Source organism: Eumetopias jubatus, unplaced genomic scaffold, assembly GCF_037043125.1.
Source record: "Eumetopias jubatus isolate StellerSeaLion01/CBP00866 unplaced genomic scaffold, mEumJub1_p1.0 scaffold_8, whole genome shotgun sequence".
Lineage (NCBI taxonomy): Eukaryota > Metazoa > Chordata > Mammalia > Carnivora > Otariidae > Eumetopias > Eumetopias jubatus.
The window spans coordinates 75,516,639-75,536,819 of record NW_028274814.1 but is presented as its reverse complement, the minus strand read 5'-3'; the positions used below and the strand labels follow the sequence as shown (position 1 = coordinate 75,536,819).

Sequence of the window (20,181 nt, the reverse complement as noted above, 5' to 3'; positions counted from 1 at the left end):
TAGGTCGCTAAGGGTGGTTTACCAGCGCCCCCCAGTGGTCTGGTTGAGCGTTGCAGCGGTGCGCGCGGGGCCCAACAAGCGAGTAGGGAGAGTGCGGCGGGTTCTGCCGCCCGCGCCGCCGTCGTCACCGTAGCGCGCCGACATGTGGCTGCGCGGCTGAGCGGAGCGGAGGGGGAGAAAAGGGAGGGCACGCGCGGGGAGGGGAGGGAGGAGGCCAGACAAGGCGGGGGGAGGGGGAGCAGCGGTGGCGCAAGTCGCGCGGAGCAGCGCAGCCCGGGTCCGCTCTCTGCTCCGCCGCCACCTCCCGACCCGGCGGGTAGAGCCGGCGCCCTAGCGACCTCCGGAACAACTCAAAGCGGACTAAGGAGTCCATGTTGGGGAACTTGGCGTCGTGACGGGGACCTAGGGACCTGCAGTGGGGCCGCCGCCGCTGGAGCAAGCGCCTCGACCTCGGCCTGAGGTAAACACGGGCCGACCCCGGGGGTGGATGGGCTCCGGCAGCTGTCGGGGCGAAGTGGGGGCTGTTACGGGCTGGCGCGGAGCGGAGGAGCGGGCTGGGGGCGACGGGAGGGCGGACAAAGTTTCGGAATCGCGCGCGGCCCAGGCGGCGTCCTGCGCTTGGAGGAAAGTTGGAGCTGCCTCTCAAGGCGGGGGAAGCTGCGGCGGGGAGGGCCCCTCTTCCTTCTCGCTACCCCGCGAGGGAGGCCCCGCTCCGGCCGCCGCCGCCGCCTCTCTGTCGACACCCTGTCCCATTTCCTCCTTGTGGCCTACCCGGCTCCCGCCGCTTCTGCCGGCGGAGCCTGTCCCCGCCTGGGTGAGGGGTCCGGTGGCGGGGGGGGGGGCGGGTTGAGGCAAGAGGCTCCACGACCGAGTCGGCACATATACACCCCCTCCCTGCAGTGGAAACGTGTCTTGTTGGGCTTCCGGGCGCTCCCCGACCCCCGAGTTCGCTTTACTTAGAAGACTTTGCTTTTGTCAGTAGTGTCCAAGCCCGCTCGTGAAACCAAACTTTACTACGCCGTGACCTCTCAGTGCGCGAATAGGGAAGAGCCGGCGCTGCTAGGCATCAGCGTTTACCCCGTCCTGAATTTCAAACTCTTCTCCCACCCAGTTTTTAAAACCCGTTTCCTGGGCTGACAACAAAAGGGCCGGATCTAAACTTAGCTTAATGAGTCGCCCCTCCTCACACCTAGGAATTTTGAATCATTAAAGACATTTCTTAAGAGATTGCTGGCCGTCTTGCTCTCCACACATGTTTTGGAAAAATTGTTTTAAAAGTAAATGCCTGGTTTAAGTAGTTGATTAAAATAGTCACAGATTCAGATATTGAATTGTAAAATACCCCCAACATTTCTGTAGTGGACTTCTTACAGCGTCTACGAGTTGAGTGATTATCATTAATATTGGATTGCTTCTAACATCTTTATCATACTACCAGTGACCTAAGATTTTTAAGCAAAACTGATCAAAAAGTTTTTAATGTTTGGCTCTTGGACGCTGATCTTTAATTTTCCAGTTTCGGAATTTTCACCGAATTTCGGAAAAAGCGTATTAATAGATGCATTTTTCATTTTAAAAATTAATTCAAGCGTATGACTGCTTACTTAAGCAGAATATTGAAGGCAAAACGTTATTAAATAACTGGTAGTTTTTGTATTTTGTTGGTAATTGTATTAAAATTTTGATAAGAATCAAATCTCTTTCTATACCATTGCTTTCTCTTTCCTGTTTCTTTGGCTGTTGGCTTAATCGTCTCACTTTTTTGCTGTTGTTTAAGAGCTACAGTAAAAAGTTTGTGGGATTTTTATTTTTGTTGCTTTAATTTATTGGGCAGATGAAATTTTGAAATTGTCTTTGGATTTCTTTTGTTTTATACTCTTAAAGATAATCTGAATTTATGTTTATGCAGTATGAGTTTTTAAAATTCTTACTGTAGCTGCACTTTTTCATTACATTTTTTCAGTGCTTGCAAGTATATTAATAGTAATTCAGTTTTACATTCAGGTGATGACCTTTTTGCCTGAGAATTTGAGTACATTAAAGATTTTGAGTACATTTTAAGATTTTGGTAGGATAAGATTTGGATGTTTGCTTACTCTTAGTGTACTCACACTCTAAAAACATTCTTCAGTATGTCAAGGGGGAATAAAACTGTATAGGAAAATAGAAAATTGTTCATAAATATGCTGCCTGCCTGAAATGCGTAATAGAGAAAATTTTAAGAGTGATTTTTTTGGGTATGTCTTTAGGTAGTGGTAGTGGGGTCCATGAGTTAAGATTGAACTCTTCAGGGATCACCCAGCTTCCCCATTATTTTTTGGGCACTAGCCTGGCTTAGGCAATTTTCCTGAAAAGCTGTGCTGTTAATTAGAGATAGGAGGAAACAGTGCAGTTGCCTGATGTTGATTCACCATCAGTAGCATGTTCTAATAGTAGGAGAGTACAGTATTTACTACTCATCGACTTAATACTGAACTTTTTAGGTACACCAGTGAGAAATGGTTGTAAAACCTAAGCAAAGAGAGTGGCAGATGTAGAGGTAATAAAAAGAGTCAGCCTTAGAATAATTTTCATTGTAACTTCCCTTTAGAAAGCTCTGCCATCATCTACCTTTGCCTTTTAGTGACGTACATTGGATCTTGACATACCTTGTCCAGTGAAATAAAGAAGCTTAAAACCTAAATTCTTAGTTATGCCCTTTGTCCAAAAGAATAAATTAGTAGCTTTGCACCTTATCTTGCATCTGAATTGTATTAACTGGTAGTAGCACTCAGTAGAGCTCAGAGTTAAAATACCTGGTATTCTCTTAGTATTTCCAAGACTCATCTTTGCATTGTCATTGTTGTCTTTTTTTTTAAAGTTGTGGCTTTGTTAATTCTAGTACTTAGGCACATAAAGTTTTACTATAAAATGTAAAAACAGTACCATCATCTCTCACTTGCAAAATAGTTTCCTAAAAAGTCTCATTATGACCTTTGCTTACCTATAGGTTTTTAACACTCAACTGCCAGAGTGATCCTGATGAAATTTGTCAAACCATGTCACTTCTCTTCTCAAAGGGTTTCCGTTCTCAGTCAGTAAAATCCAAGTCTATGGTTTACCAGGCTCTGAGTGTTTTGAGTCTCTTCTTCCTCTCTGACTTGATTATCTTACTCTGTTCAACCAACTTCTCTGCTACTGAAGTTTTCTCTGACTACTCTGTACAAAATAGCAGACCTTCCTCCCACATTTCCTACCACTTTTTAAGCCAGATTTTCTCCATAGCGTTTTATCATTTTCTTTTCTTTTTTTTTTTTTTTTTTTAAGATTTTATCTATTCATTCATGAGAGAGAGAGAGAGGCAGAGAGAGAAGCAGGCTCCCAAGGAGCAGGGAGCCCGATGCGGGACTCGATCCCAGGACCCCGGGATCATGACCTGAGCCGAAGGCAGACGCTCAACCATCTGAGCCACCCAGGCGCCCGCGTTTTATCATTTTCTAACATACTGTATAAATTACTATCTTAATTGTCTTCTTCACTTTAGTGAATTTCTGTGAGAACAGGATTTGTCAGTTTGCGTCATTGTTTTGTCTCCAAATACCTGAATAATGCCTGGTACATGGTAGGTGCTTATATCTAATACTTAATAGATTAACCTGCTTTCAGCTGGAAACATTAAAACATTAAAAATATTAATCGTGGTTCGAAACTTTAAACTGTGCTAGTCTCAGTCTTTTGCATGAACTGCTAAGTTACTTGTTATCCATGCTTTATATTCAGTTCAGGGGACATTTTCAAAGGAGAGTATGATAGAATGTGATCTTGAAACTGATTTATCAGGATATAGACAGAACTAAGAATACTTAGCTAAGGGTAAAGTGGTGTAACTGTCTTGCTGTTTAAAGGTAAGACAGTTGTCATTTAGAAGCCAAATTAGATTTATTTTTGGTGGTTCCAGAAAGCAGAATTATGATTGTGGTAGTGGGTACTGAAAGGGAAGAGAAGCAGCAGGAGTGGGTTTAGGGAAGGTAGTTAAGACTCTTGCAGTAGTAGTCCAGAAGAGATGAGGATGGCTTGAATTAGGACGAGCGTTGTGGAGGTGGGCAAAAGTCAGTGGGGTTTGAGATCACCAGGCCTTTGTTGATGGATGGAACGTGAGGGACATAGAAATTTCAGCCATCAACTCAGGGAAACAGCTAGGTTGATGGTGATACCACAAGAAGGACCAAGGTTCTTTTGATTCTGGCATATTGCATTTAAGATACCTTTGGAACTTCCAGATGGAAATTAGATAATAGGGTTCTAAATTTCAGAGGAGAGGTATGGGCTGGAAATAGAAAATTGGAGTCACTGACATAGTCAAAACTAAGGTGGAATTGCCTGAGGGAGGGAATATAACTTGAAGGGAATCACAGTGGCCCCTAACATAAAAAAAAAGTTTGCTGGAGGAATGTAAGCTCCCAAAGAATACTGTGAAGGTCAGAAAAGTAGGAGTTGACTGTGGTATTAGAGAAACCAAAGGAAGAGAGTATTTCAAGGGGAGACTAATCAGTAGGGTCAAGTGTTGATGAGCGTTGAGTAATGTAAAAGCTGTAAGATTTTTCTTTAAGTTTTATTTATTTATTTGAGAGGGAGAAAGAGAGCAACAGCACAAGTGCGGAGGAGAGGGAGAAGCAGGCTCCCCGCTGAGCAAGGAGCCTGACTTGGGACTCAGTGCCAGGATCTTAGGATCATGTCCTGAGCCAAAGGCAGACGCTTAACTGACTGAGCCACCCAGGCATCCCAAGATTTTTCTTTTTTTTTAGAGGAGGGGGGAGGAAGAGAGAGAATCTTAAGCAGGTTCCATGCCCAGCACAGAGCCCAACAAGGGGCTCTATCTCACCGCCCTGAGATCACCACCTTAGTCGAAATCAAGAGTCGGGATGCTTAACTGATTGAGCCACCTAGATGCCCCAAGAGCTAAAAGATTTTTTCATTGAATTTAACAACAAGGAGCTCATTGGCCTTTTGAATAAGCAAGATAGTAATCTTCTTATTTTCAAATTGATGCTCCTGTAATTGCTTAACTAGTTGTAAAAAAACTGAGATCAAAGATTAAGAGGGGTGCCTGGGTGGCTCAGTCGTTAAGTGTCTGCCTTTGGCTCGGGTCATGATACCAGTATCTTGGTATCGCGCCCCGCATCAGGCTCCCTGCTCAGTGGGAAGCCTGCTTCTCCCTCTCCCACTCCCCCTGCTTGTGTTCCCTCTTTCACTGTCTCTGTGTCAAATAAATAAAATCTTTAAAAAAAAGATTAAGAAATTATCTGTCCACATTACAGGAGAGACCTAATGTTTGTCAAATATTTGCTATGTGCCAACCACTCTGTTTTAGACATTTTACATAAATTTTCATTTGACCTTTTCAGCAGCCTTGCAATATTGGGTTTATTAATCCGTTTTACAGAAAGGAGTCTGAGGCTCTAGAGAGGTTAAATTACTTGCTAAGTGTCAGAGCACTTGTTAAGAATATATACTCAAGTCCATCTGACTCTTGGGTCTTTATTGATTATATCAGTTGGCCTCTCAAACTCTTAAGTCAGTGCTGTCTAGTAGTAGACTTTTCTGTGATGATTGAAATGTGTATCTGTGCTACCAGTACAGTAGCTGATGTGGCTGTTGAGCATTTGAAATATGGCCAGTGCAACCAAGGAACAGAATAGTTGTTACGGTGCAGATGTAGATCAAAAGTCATTAAGAATCCCATAAATAATAAAGCAGAATCTTTTCTTATAATAAAAAGAGATGGAAACACATAGTCATTTGGAGGGAGTACTGCTTTACTTATATGCTAGTTTTAGGTGCTGTAAATGAATATTGTAGATAATCTTTTTCTTTTTTTAAAACAATTTTAAACTTTCAGAAAAGTTTCAAGTACAACACAAAGGACTTTTTTCCCTGAAACATTTGAGAGTAAGTTGCAGAAACAGTCCTGCTTAAGTCCCAAGTACAAGTATGGAGAAGGTTTTTCAAGCCCTGAGCCATTTGGGAGTAAGTTGCAGAGGCCTTCTCATCACCCCAAACAAAGATAAGGACTTTCTTTTACATAAATATATCAAAATCAGGAAATTAACATTGCTATATTACTACAATTTAACTCTCAGACCTCTTTCAGGTTTTGCCAGTTTCCACAGTAATTTCGTTTGTTAACAAGAGTTCACATTTCTGTGTTGCATTTAATTGTAATGTCTTTTTACACTCCTTCAACCTAGAATAATCAATCCTTGTCTTTTCTTGATTTGCATGACCTTGACACTTTAAAAGATTGCAGGTTGGTTTTGTTGTTAAATGTCTCTGTTTAGATTTGCCTGGTATTTCCTCATGGTTAGATTCAAATTGTGCATTTTTTCGCACGCAGGAGTATCTCAGTAATGATGCTGTGATCTCATTGCATCCTACTGGTTGGCATACAATTTTTGTTTGTGCCCTTACTGATAGACACTTTGATTAAGGTGAAGTCTCCCAAGCTTCTTCACTAAAGTTTTTTTTTCCCCTCTCTTGGTAACTAATAAGTATTTTGTGGGAAAGTATTTTGATACTTTATAAATAGCCCATTCTTTATCAGATTTGCTATTTATTCTCAAATTGTCCCACCTTTGACCAATGAAAGCCCTTTCAAGCTGGTTTCTGTGTTCTTTTGACTTGCTCTGAGCAAGTTTGACACAAGAAAATGTTCTAGGGTCACCTTGTACATACTTTCCCTGCTGTGACCCTGGAATCAGCCATTTCTGCAAGGAGGGATTTCTTACAGTAAAGAAAGGTATTTAGAAAACCAAGATTTGGGTGCTATTTTTATTTCTGTATATACAAAAACCCATGAGCTGGTACTAATTTTTCCAGTTTCAATGTTTGTTTTCCAGTGTTTGTTTTCATTTTCTCCCTCTCCAGATTTATAACTCCCTTCTCTTACAAGGGAAAACCTGACTCCCAGTATCCTTAGTGTATTTACTTATGATCAGTCACCAGGATGTAGCCAAATTCCTTTTGTCACTATTGCTTCCTCCCCTGTGTTGCATAACATTTTCACTCTTGTTAAGGCTCTGATGACTTGTGCCAAGATGCACTCCTCACTCTAGGCCCCTCAGATACGTCATATTGAGGATCTCACCATTCTGATTGAGCTCCAGTACCTCACTCTGGGCTCCCTCACCATCCTTCATATGGACACTGGCATTAACTTGGGCTCCAGCACCTCTGGGCAGAATACCAACATATAGACATGTTTTCCTAAAGATTATACTCATTTGTTTTTATAAAAGATTATCACACCAAAACTTGTGAAAATTATGATCAAATATGTTCTCAACTTTTAAAATTTAAATCCTCTTGAGATGCTGACATCTCTGTTAGTGATAACACTTAATTTTCCTCCTTATTTTCCCTTTTACCCAGGAGTTCTCAGATGTACTTACAGGAGAGTCTTTTTAATATAATTTTGACAGTAAGGTAAAAATTGGTTCTTTGGAGTCAGTCAGACCTAGCTTTTCATTCTAGTTGTCCCAGATAGTGATTGTCACCTTTTATTGGTGACTTAATCGGTGTCCTCACCTATTTTAGTTTTTAAGGAACACTTACCGAAGTCCAGTGGTAATAGCAGCTAATTCCAGTCTCTTTTGTTTCATACCTTAGCTCTTTTGAGTGATTTTCAAACCTTTTTAATGCGATATTATTAGTGTTGAATATTGGTGGTGTTTTAATTTTTAAAATGTTCTGTAGTATGGGGTCTTGAGGATTAAATGTGCAAAGGCATGTCAGAGTTTATTGCCTGATATAAAGTAGGCATTATCCCTACCCATAATCTTCTGCTATAGGTTTGTTGATATCTGTGTCTAGTAGGTCTGGGGATGAAACATGGCCTTTGCCCTTGAGGGGCTTAGTCCTAATCAGGCCTTCTTTATTGCTCCCCAGTGTTTTTCCATTTTTTCCTAATTAGTTTTCCATCCTTTTCTCTCTTTCTCCACTTTCTGTTGCTGCGTTATTTTCAAAACCCCCAGTTTAAACATGTCAAAATAGATAAATGGGATTGAGGTGGACTTTTCCTTAGCGATTTCCTACTTTTTACAAAATAATTTAAGTCCCTTTACATTCTGGCCCATAATTATGTCTTTACCCTTATTTCCTATTGCTGTTCTAAATGAATTCTTTCTGACTAAATTAGTCCTGAAAAATGCCTGAGGTTCACATTTGGCACTTAGCATATGCTATCTTGTTCATCTTTTGTATGCTACTTCTCCAACTCTAGTTTTTGCAGCAGGAAGGGTTATAGTATCTTAATCTGTCTTTGTGTTCCAAGCCAGCCTCAATACCCTGGCCAAAGTAGTAGTTCAGCAGCTTAAAGTAAATGAAAACAGAAATATAAATATTAAAGAGAGCAGCCACAGCAACACTGCTTTGAAAATACTCTGGGCTCAGTGAAACAGCTTACAAATGATAAATGAGCTGTTAAGGTAAATATACTTGTAACACTATTTTGTATGCCTAGATGACCTGTCAAAAAAAATTGTTTCTTTAAATTATTGTTCTAATGGGAAATAAATATTAAAAACTTAAAAAATTTGTAAGGTATCATTCACCTGAAAACCTTACCATAGATGAGCCTTCAGATAGGACAGCTTTAATGCATTAAGGCCGTATTTCTTTAGGAACTGTTGTACGTGTTCAGTTACTTAGACATCAACGTGATTAAATATGAGGGAGATGCATGAAACGGAAAATAGCTTTATTGTTTCAAAACTGCTACAGAAGTAGATAAAACTAATAAAACTAAATGAAGGAGAAATCCAGTCAAGCCCTTAAGAAAAGTTAAAAATATATTTTATATTAATATAGCCACTCCAGCTTTCTTTGACTACTATTTGCATGGCATATCTTTTTCTATACTTTCATTTTAACCTATGTTTTTGTATTTAAAGTGAGTTTCTTAAAAAGCAGAGCCAGACCTATAAATACAGAGAACAAACTGATAGTTGCCAGAGGGAAGGGGAGGGTGGGAGGCTGGGCAAAATGGATAAAGGGGAGTGGGAAATACAGACTTCCAGTTATGTAATGAATAAATCACAGGAATAAAAGGCGCAACATAGAGAATATAATCTTAATATTTTGATAGCATTGTATGGTGACAGATGGTAGCTACACTTGTGGGGAGCATAGCATAAGGTGTAGAGAAGTTGAATCACTATGTTGTACACCTGAAACTAAATGTAACATTGTGTGTCAATTATACTCAAAAATTTTTTTTAAAAAAAGTTGAGTTTCTTGTAGGCAGTATGTAACCCAGTGTTTTTGTAAAATCTAATCTGACAGTCTCTCAATTAGTATGTTTAGGTTATTTATATGTAATTATTGATATGATACACTAATTTGTTTCCCATTTCCTGCGCTTTTTTTGATTATGTGAATATATTGAATATTTTACTTTAAATTTATCTGTTGACTTTTTGACTATATCTCTTTGAATTATGTCTTAGTGGTTGCTTTAGGTCAACTCTTAACAACTAGAAATGTGTCTAGTTTGATTTGAGATATACTATAAATGTAAGATACACACCAGATTTCAAAGACTTACTACCACAAAAAGAATATAAAATGTCTCATTTAATAAGTTTTTTACTGGTTAATATTTGGACATATTGGGTTAATAAAATATACTAGGATTGATTTTATTTTAACTTTTAAAATATGGCTACTAAAAATTTAAAATTATATATGTGGCTCACATTATTTTTATTGGACGGTGCTGCTCTAGGAATTGTGTGTGTGTGTGTATATATATATTTTCACACACACACACACACACAGAAACATTAACAATCTATTTAGAATTAATATTTGGTACTGAAGTGACTGTAGAAGCCAAACAACTCCTCCAGTGACCTTTAAGTTAAAGTTGTTGCATGTATTACATGTGTATGGAATGAAAACCCCACTAGACAATAATGTAATTTTTGCTTACAGTAATCATATTTTTTTAAAGAATTTAAGAGTAGAAAAATAGTCTCTTATCTATATGTAGCTATTGACTATTTGTCTTCCTTGTTAATGGAATTTCAAGTTTCTCATATCATTTCTCCTCAGCTTGGAGAACTTCCTTTAGGGTATCTTTTATGCTATATACCTTGCTGGTGATAAATTCTCTTTGTTTTCGCCTTTTCCCCTTTCATTTTTGATGGATTTCTTTACCAGTTACAAAATTCTGGGTTAACAGTTTTTTTCTTTTTTTTTTTAAATGTTTTATTTATTTATTCATGAGAGAGAGAGAGAGAGAGGCAGAGGCAGAGGGAGAAGCAGGCTCCCCGCCTAGCAGGGAGCCCAATGCGGGACTCGATCCCAGGACCCTGGGATCATGACCTGAGCCGAAGGCAGACGCTTAACCATCTGAGCCACCCAGGCGCCCCAACAGTTTTTTTCTTTAGCACTGAAGATGTCCTGCCTTCTTGGGGGATCCCATTGTTTCTGATGAGAAGTTTGCAGTAATTTGAATCATTAATTTAATCTGTACGTGTGTTTATCTATTTTAAGGATTTTTTTCCTTCACCTTTGCTTTTTTGCGGTTGATAATGATTTGTTTGGGCATGTTTTATCTTTCTTTTGAGTTAATCCTATTTGGTATCTCCCCAAATTTGTGAATTTTAAATTTGGAGAGGTTTTGGAAATTATTTCTTCAACTTTTTTTTTATGTACCAGTCTTTTTCTCTTATTTTTCTGGAACTCAGATGACATAAATAGAATTTGGATGTTGTCCACAGGACCCAGAGACTCTTCATTTTCTTTTAGTCTTTCACTTTTCTGTTCTTCAGATTAGATCATTTCTTTTGATGTATCCTCACATTTACTGACTCATTCCTTTTGTTTCCAATCTGTTGTTGGGATCTTATTTCAGATACTGTATTTTTCAGTTCTAAAATTTCCATTTATTTCTCTATTTTTTATAGCCAACTATTTCTCTCCTGAGAACCTCTGCCTTTCCATTGATTTCCTTTAATATATAGTGACCCAGATTAATATTTGTTTTCTTTTCTGCCAAAGGACTAGTTAAGTTCTGATCCTGATACTTAGAACTGGCTTTGTGACCTTAGACAATTTACTTAATTTCATTGTATATAGGATGGAGACATTTTCACAAAATACTGTAAAAGTTAAATGAGATAACTTAGGAAATGTCAGAAAGTAATATCTTGAAGTAGTATGGAATGCATACCCGAAAGTCCAGCTCTTGGGGCATTTGGAGCATTTATAATAAGATTACATTTAGGAAAGAATCCCAGTATCTGCCCATGCTTGATGTTAATGTAGAAGAGTGTTCTTTTTTTTTACTTCTTAAGTAAGTTTTCATAGTAAGTGATAGTATTTCCAGATTAGAATACTAATGTTTTACAGAAGTAGGATTGAGAAATGTCTCTTTAAGTTATGGTGAAATATTTGAGAATACACTGATTATATACTTAGGTAACATAAAATTATACTTAACTACCTAGGTGAGTTTAAGAAATTCAGATAATAGGTAGAACTGGAGTAGAGAGAGAGTAAATGTCCTGCTCACTACACAAAACAATTGCTTTTTTCTTCTCAGTACTAGTTTCACTATAGCAATTTGTACCGATTTACAAAGGATTAGAGAATGACATTTCTTAAGGAACCAAAGAGTGACCTTTCGCATCTGTGCAAAAAAAGAGACTAATTTCTGAAGTTGAAACTCTATAAGTTTTTTAAAATCTTGTTTAAACAGAACAAGGCAGTATTTCAGAAGCAGTGTTTTGAACATTGTCCCTTTTTTTCCCTGTTACAGGTGAAATCCATTTCCATTCCATTGTAACAAGCATTTGTATGTGGTCATTTATTGTCATTAATTCCTCTTCAATTCTTAGGATTTGTTTGTTTATTTGCAAGTGTTTCCTGTGCTATATATGTTTTTGGGAAGTGGGTAGGCAGGGATTGCCAATTCAGGTTGGGCGTCTTTCTAGGTTAAATTAAAGATATAGTTGACAGGTTTTCTGTTTTGGATTAGAGAAAAAGATGAAAAGATAATTCTCATACTTCCATCCAGGATGACTTTTTTTCTCGGCTGTTCTGCTTGCCAGATAAGAGGGTATGGTGCTTTTGATCCCAAGGGCTCCTATAGCTAATCCTCTTGGAAAGTTTGGTTGTGAAATGAGTCTCTACCACCTCACTGTTCTTTTGTTTTTTGTCTTTAATAGGCATAATTCTTAATCTTCTGAATGTAAATTCTGCTTTTCCACATTTATAACTCTTCCCTTCAAGGGACCTGTAATAGGCATTGAGGAATTGCTGATGGAAGGAAACCAAAAAAGTAAGAGCTTTAGCTTTGCAACTTTACCATTTGAATTAGTATGTCATCTTGTTTTAGTAAATAGGGATGAGAAAATGGAGATGAGAATCTTGAAGAGAAGTGAAGATTGCACAATCAGCTCTTCCTTTCTATTCCCTCCACCATACCTTAAGCAGGGGTGGTGTGGTTATTAGAGAAGGATTGCATAAATATATGTTGAAATTATTGGAGGACATGTAACATGATACTGCCTTATAATGTTTTTCATTTGGAGAAATAGTGGAAGCCTTTTGTATGATTTCCTTATCAAACTGTTCATGATAAAGTAGCCAGGCATATAGAAGGCACTTGTGTTTCTTTTTTAAAAGAAAGTATTGCATCATAGATATATTCTTCTCATAGTGTGGACACCTGTCACATAAGAGTGTAACCCAGGGGCGCCTTGGTGGCTCAGTTGATTGAGCATCCGACCCTTGGTTTTGCCTTAGGTCATGATCTCGGAGTTGTGGAATGGAGCCCTGGTCAGGCTCCGTGCCCAATGTGTAGTCTGCTTGAGATTCTTTCCCCTTTCCTCTCCCTCCCTGCTCCTCCCTCTGCTTGCTCCCATGCACACTCTCTCTCAAATAAATAAATAAATAATCTTTAAAAAAAAAAAGGGGGGGTTGTCACCCAGTTGGGAGTCAGCTGTAGTGCCTGTCTTCCCCCAAACAGTGAAAAATGGTCAGCTCCATACCATTACTAGGGTCTCAGAACTGATCTATTTCTACAGCATTGCCTTAGAATTTAGTGGGGTTGTGAAGTTGTGCCTGTTGCTTTTAATCTCTGTTTCTCCATGGGCTCTAGAATACATGACCTTTCAGTGTTATAGAAATACAAGGACCAGAAATAGAAAATTCAGATACCTCCTCTCAGGCTCATCAGTGGCAATGTAATATGGGTGACCTCTACGTGTTGGCGATAGTATAGAGCCATTGGAAAGATTGAGACCATGAAGTTGTCAGTGAAAAAGTACTTTTGTTGCGGGGCACCTGGGTGGCTTAGTTGTTAGGCATCTGCCTTCGGCTCAGGTCATGGTCCCAGGGTCCTGGGATTGAGCCCCACCTCGGGCTCCCTGCTCAGCAAAGAGCCTGCTTCTCCTTCTCCCTCTGCCTGCTGTTCCCCCTGCTTGTGCTCTCTCTCTCTGTGTCAAATAAATAAAATCTTTAAAAAAAAAAAAGTACCTTTGTTGAAAACATTAACAATTTATGTTCTAGCCCCAAATTACTTTCACATGTTAGTCTTATAAAACATTTTAAATTTTACTAACATATGGTAAAATTGATCTTTTTTGGTTGTGTAGTTCTGTGAATTTTAATACATGTGTAGGTTTGTATTACCATCACCAGAGTCAGGATTCAGAATGGTTTCCATTACCTCCAAAAAGCTCCCTCATGCTATCTTTGTAGTTCAACCCTACCCAAACCCAAGTGACAACAATCAAAGAATTCTTTGTCATTACAGTTTTGACCTTTTGAAAATGTCATATAAATGCAGTTGTGTAGTATGTAACCTTTTGACACTGGCTTCTTTGACTGTATATTGCCTTTAAGATTCATTCAAGTTGTTAAGTGAAGCACTAGTCCATTCCTTTTTTTTTTTTTGGCTGAGTAGTATTCCATTGTATGGCTGAATGTACCATAGTTTTTTTTTTTTTTAAGATTTTATTTATTTATTCATGACAGACAGAGAGAGAGAAAGAGAGAGAGGTAGAGGCAGAGGGAGAAGCAGGCTTCCCGCTGAGCAGGGAGCCCGACACGGGACTTGATCCCAGGACTCCGGTGTCATGACCTGAGCCAAAGGCAGACGCTTAACCATATGAGCCACCCAGGCGCCCCCACAGTTTATTTTTATTAAATCTAGTATATCAGTTTGTTCTTGTACTATCTTTGTCTGGTTTTGCTATCAGGATAATACTGAACTCATAAAATGAATTGGAAAGTATTTATCTTCCATTTTCTGGAGGAGAGTGTGTTGAACTGGTGTTATTTCTTCAGATGTTTAGTAAAATTCACCAGGGAGATTATCTGGGCCTGGAGATTCCTTTTTTTGGAAGACTACGATTTAATTTCTTTAAACAGTGCTAGGGCTATTCAGTGCTATTTGCTAGAAGTTTAAATTTTATTGATTTTTCTTTTCAAAGAACAGGCTTTTGGTTTCATTGATTTTTTTTTTCTGTTTTCAATTTCATTGATTTCTGCTCTTTCTTTCCTTCTGCCTCTTTGTATATCTTTTTCTTTTTTAGTTTTTTAACACAGAAGTTTAGATCATTGATTTGAGACCTTTTCTGATGGAGTCATGTTTTCCCTGCCTCTCACATATTATAACTATTGATAAATTTGGATTTAGTTCTACTTTTTTATTTTTTTATTTTTTAGAGAGTGCGTGTGCACGTGTGAGGGGCGTGGGGAGCAGAGGGAGAGGGACAGAATCCTAAGCAGTCGCCATGCCCTTGGTGAGGGGCTCGATCTCATGACCTGAGATCACGACCTGAGGTGAAATCAAGATTTGGATGCTCAACCGACTGAGCCACCCAGGCACCCCTATTTTATTTTTTTGGTTTCCTCTTTGTTTTTATGTAACCTCTTTCTTTGGGTTATTTGAACATTTTTTAGTATTCCATTTTAATTTATTGTGTTTTTCCCTATGTATCATTTTTTTAGTGATTACTCTAAGAATTATAATACATACATTTATATTTTCAGTTTCCTTAGAATCAATATTTTATCTCTTTAAGTGAAATATAGAAACCTTATCACCATGTAGGTCCCTTTACCCTTTATGTTGTAATTGTCTTATGTTACGTCTACATGTATCGGAAATCTTATTGGAAAGTGTTGTAATATTTGCTTTTCATTGCCAAACATATTTTAAAGAATTCAAGAGGAGGGTAGTTAATTATATTTATCCAAATATTTATCATTTCTGTTGCTCTTCCATCTTCACAAATCCAACTGTGATGTGTCTAGGCATGGATTTCATTACCCTGTTTGGGGTTTGTGAGCGTCCTGAATTTAGAGGTTTATATCTTCCACCAAATTTGGGAGTTTCTGGCCATTATTTCTCTTCATCTTTTTTTTCTGTATCGAACTCATTTTCTTCTACTTGGGCTCTTGACAGGAATGTTAGGGTTTTGGTGTTGTCCCACAGGTCCCTGAGGCACTAGTATTTTTTTCAGTATTTTTTCTATTGCTCTCAGATTGGGTAATTTCTGTTGATCTGTCTTTAAGTTACTGACTTTCCATTCTGCTGTTGAGTCTGTCCAGTGTATTTTTCTATTTCAGTTATTGCATTTCTCAGTTCTAAAATTTCCATTTGTTGGTTCTTTATAGCTTGTGGGTTTTTTGTTTTTGCTATGACTTTCTAGTTTTCTCTTTGTTTCAGGAGTATTTGCTCTTACTTGTAGAGTATGTTTTTACCTGCTTTAAAGTCTTGGTCAGATAATTCACCCAGTGCTCTAATATCTGTGTTATCTTGGTGTTGTTTTCTGTTGGTTCTCTTTTCCCACAGGAGTTTTTTTTTTTTTTTTTAAGATTTTATTTATTTGACAGAGAGACAGCAAGAGAGGGAACACAAGCAGGGGGAGTGGGAGAGGGAGAAGCAGGCTTCCCGCCGAGCAGGGAGCCCGATGCAGGGCTCGATCCCAGGACCCTGAGATCATGACCTGAGCCGAAGGCAGTCGCTTAACCAGCTGAGCCACCCAGGCGCCCCTTCCCACAGGAGTCTGAGATTTTTTTGTTCTCTGTGCCAAGTAATTTTGGGTTGTGTTTTGGAGATTTTGAACATTATGATATGAATCTCAGTGTCTTGCTTAAATGCAATGGAGAATGTTAATGTTTTTGTTTGGGCAGGTAGTTGATTGAGTTAGGTTTTAGGCCACAATTCCAACCAGCTTTCTTCAGGTTGTAGTTTTAATCCCAGTTCTGTTTTCAAAACCTTTGTTTGTAGTACATTTGGATTTTTCCCATAATGTGTATTACCCAGTAGCCAATCTGTGACTTGCATGGTGGTTTATCCTATATTTTAGTCAGAGTCTGTGGTATGCTGCTTAAGGTTAAACCTGTAGATGTACAGCTCAGGGGTGAGCTAGGAGTTCATAAACAACTTATAATTACTTAAATGCTTTCCCCTCTATTATGCGCATGGTGTTTTCTAGATCCCTGAGACACCCCCACCCTTGTCCTCTCGCTGGAAACCCCATTCTTCATTTCATTCATTCCACTGTGGTGTGTATTTTCTACAGTTTCATCTGGAGGCAAGTGACAGGAAGACAGGAGAAAAATTGATTAGTCCACTTTCTTGAGTCAGTGAGGATGGTACCTTTCCCTCAAGAGTTTTAGGCTCCTGCTAGTTCTCTTGCTGCCACTGTTGCAGCTGTCAGGATTGCTTGGGAATTGGGTCATGGGGAATGAGGAACAGAAAAAAGAAGAGATTTCCCTTACTCTTTTCTAAGCAATTAGACCCCTTTTCCACTCCTTGGACAAAGATATAGAGGGCTTTTCCTAGAGCTTTCTCTCTCCCTGCTGTTCCCAACAGCCACTTTTGGGTTTCAGGTGCCATTAAGTCCAGGCTGGGGGCAAAACTGGATGGAAAAACCCATCAATATGCTTTCTGCAAGAGACTCATTTTAGACCCAAAGACACCCCAAGATTGAAAGTGAGGGGGTGGAAAACCATTTACCATGCTAATGGACACCAAAAGAAAGCTGGGGTGGCAATCCTTATATCAGACAAATTAGATTTTAAAACAAAGACTGTGTAATAAGAGATGAGGAAGGACACTATATCCTACTTAAAGGGTCTATCCAACAAGATCTAACAATTGTAAATATCTATGCCCCTAACATGGGAGCAGCCAATTATATAAGGCAATTAATAACAAAAGAGAAGAAACACATTGACAACAATACAATAATAGTGGGGGACTTTAACACCTCCCTGACTGAAATGGACAGATCATCTAAGCAAAAGATCAACAAGGAAATAAAGACTTTAAATGACACACTGGACCAAATGGATTTCACAGACATATTCAGAACATTCCATCCCAAAGCAACGGAATACACATTCTTCTCTAGTGCCCATGGAACATTCTCCAGAATTGATCACATCCTACGTCACAAATCAGGTCTCAACCGGTACCAAAAGATTGGGATCATTCCCTGCATAGTTTCAGACCACAATGCTTTGAAACTAGAACTCAATCACAAGAGGAAAGTCGGAAAGAACTCAAATACATGGAGGCTAAAGAGCATCCTACTAAAGAATGAATGGGTCAACCAGGAAATTAAAGAAGAATTTAAAAAATTCATGGAAACCAATGAAAATGAAAACACAACTGTTCAAAATCTTTGGGATACAGCAAAGGCAGTCCTGAGAGGAAAGTATATAGCAATACAAGCCTTTCTCAAGAAACAAGAGAGGTCTCAAATACACAACCTAACCCTACACCTAAAGGAGCTGGAAAAAGAACAGCAAAGAAAGGCTAAACCCAGCAGGAGAAGAGAAATAATAAAGATCAGAGCAGAAATCAATAAAATAGAAACCAAAAGAACAGTAGAACAGATCAACGAAACTAGGAGCTGGTTCTCTGAAAGAATTAACAAGATTGATAAACCCCTGGCCAGACTTACCAAAAGAAAAGAGAAATGACCCAAATCAACAAAATCATGAATGAAAGAGGAGAGATCACAACCATCACCAAAGAAATACAAACAATTATAAGAACATTATGAGCAACTCTATACCAGCAAATTAGATAACCTGGAAGAAATGGGTGCATTCCTAGAGATGTATCAACTACCAGAATTGAACCAGGAAGAAATAGAAAACCTGAACAGACCTATAACCACTAAGGAAATTGAAGCAGTCATCAAAAATCTCCCAGCAAACAAAAGCCCAGGGCCAGATGGCTTCCCAGGGGAATTCTATCAGACATTTAAAGAATTAATACCTATTCTCCTGAAACTGTTCCAAAAAATAGAAATGGAAGGAAAACTTCCAAACTCATTTTATGAGGCCACCATTACCTTGATCCCAAAACCAGACAAAGACCCCATCAAAAAGGAGAATTACAGACCAATATCCTTGATGAACATGGATGCAAAAATTCTCACCAGAATACTAGCCAGTAGGATCCAACAGTACATTAAAAGGATTATTCACCATGACCAAGTGGGATTTGTCCCTGGGCTGCAAGGCTGGTTCAACATCCGCAAATCAATCAACGTGATACAATACATTAACAAAAGAAAGAACAAGAATCATAGGATCCTCTCAATAGATGCAGAGAAAGCATTTGACAAAGTACAGCATCCTTTCTTGATCAAAACTCTTCAGAGTATAGGGATAGAGGGTACATACCTCAATATCATAAAAGCCATCTATGAAAAACCTACAGCCAATATCATTCTCAACGGGGAAAAGCTGAGAGCTTTTTCCCTAAGGTCAGGAACGCGGCAGGGATGTCCAGTATCACCACTGCTATTCAACATAGTATTAGAAGTCCTAGCCACAGCAATCAGACAACAAAAAGAAATCAAAGGCATCCAAATCGGCAAAGAAGAAGTCAAACTCTCACTCTTTGCAGATGATATGATACTGTATGTGGAAAACCCGAAAGACTTCACCCCAAAACTGCTAGAACTCATACAGGAATTCAGTAAAGTAGCAGGATATAAAATCAATGCACAGAAATCAGTGGCATTCCTATACACCAACAACAAGACAGAAGAGAGACAAATCAAGGAGTCGATCCCATTTACAATTGCACCCAAAACCATAAGATACCTAGGAATAAATTTAACCAAAGAGACAAAGGATCTGTACTCAGAAAACTATAAAATACTCATGAAAGAAATTGAGGAAGACACAAAGAAATGGAAAAACGTTCCATGCTCATGTATTGGAAGAACAAACATTGTGAAGATGTCAATGCTACCTAGAGTAATCTACACATTCAATGCAATCCCCATCAAAATACCATCCACTTTTTTCAAAGAAATGGAACAAATAATCCTAAAATTTGTATGGAACCAGAAGAGACCCCGAATAGCCAGCGGAATACTGAAAAAGAAAAGCAAAGCTGGCGGCATCACAATTCCGGACTTCCAGCTCTATTACAAAGCTGTCCTCATCAAGACAGTATGGTACTGGCACAAAAACAGACACATCGATCAATGGAACAGAATCGAGAGCCCAGAAATGGACCCTCAACTCTATGGTCAACTCATCTTTGACAAAGCAGGAAAGAATGTCCAGTGGCAAAAAGACAGTCTCTTCAACAAATGGTGTTGGGAAAATTGGACAGCCACATGCAGAAGAATGAAACTGGACCATTTCCTTACACCACACACAAAAATAGACTCCAAATGGTTGAAAGACCTAAACGTGAGACAGAAGTCCATCAAAATCCTAAAGGAGAACACAGGCAGCAACCTCTTCGACCTTAGCCGCAGCAACTTCTTCCTAGAAACATCGCCAAAGGCAAGGGAAGCAAGGGCAAAAATGAACTATTGGGACTTCATCAAGATAAAAAGCTTTTGCACAGCAAAAGAAACAGTCCACAAAACCAAAAGACAGCCGACAGAATGGGAGAAGATATTTGCAAATGACATATCAGATAAAGGGCTAGTATCCAAAATCTATAAAAAACTTATCAAACTCAACACCCAAAGAACAAATGATCCAATCAAGAAATGGGCAGAAGACATGAACAGACATTTTTCCAAAGAAGACATCCAAGTGGCCAACAGACACATGAAAAAGTGCTCAACATCGCTCGGCATCAGGGAAATCCAAATCAAAACCTCTACGAGATACCCCCTCACACCAGTCAGAATGGCT

The 20,181-nt window shown here is 39.0% G+C and overlaps 1 protein-coding gene across 3 annotated transcripts in view; it reads left to right on the top strand.

Moving 5' to 3' along the window:
* The first annotated feature begins 234 nt into the window (after positions 1-234).
* SCAF11 (SR-related CTD associated factor 11) overlaps positions 235-20,181 on the top strand; it is a 79,409-nt gene continuing 59,462 nt past the window's right edge. For all 3 annotated transcript variants that reach the window (XM_028123135.2, XM_028123136.2, XM_028123134.2), the window contains exon 1: positions 235-460. The gene's annotated coding sequence lies outside the window, so the exon portion shown is untranslated. The remainder of the gene's footprint in view (positions 461-20,181) is intronic.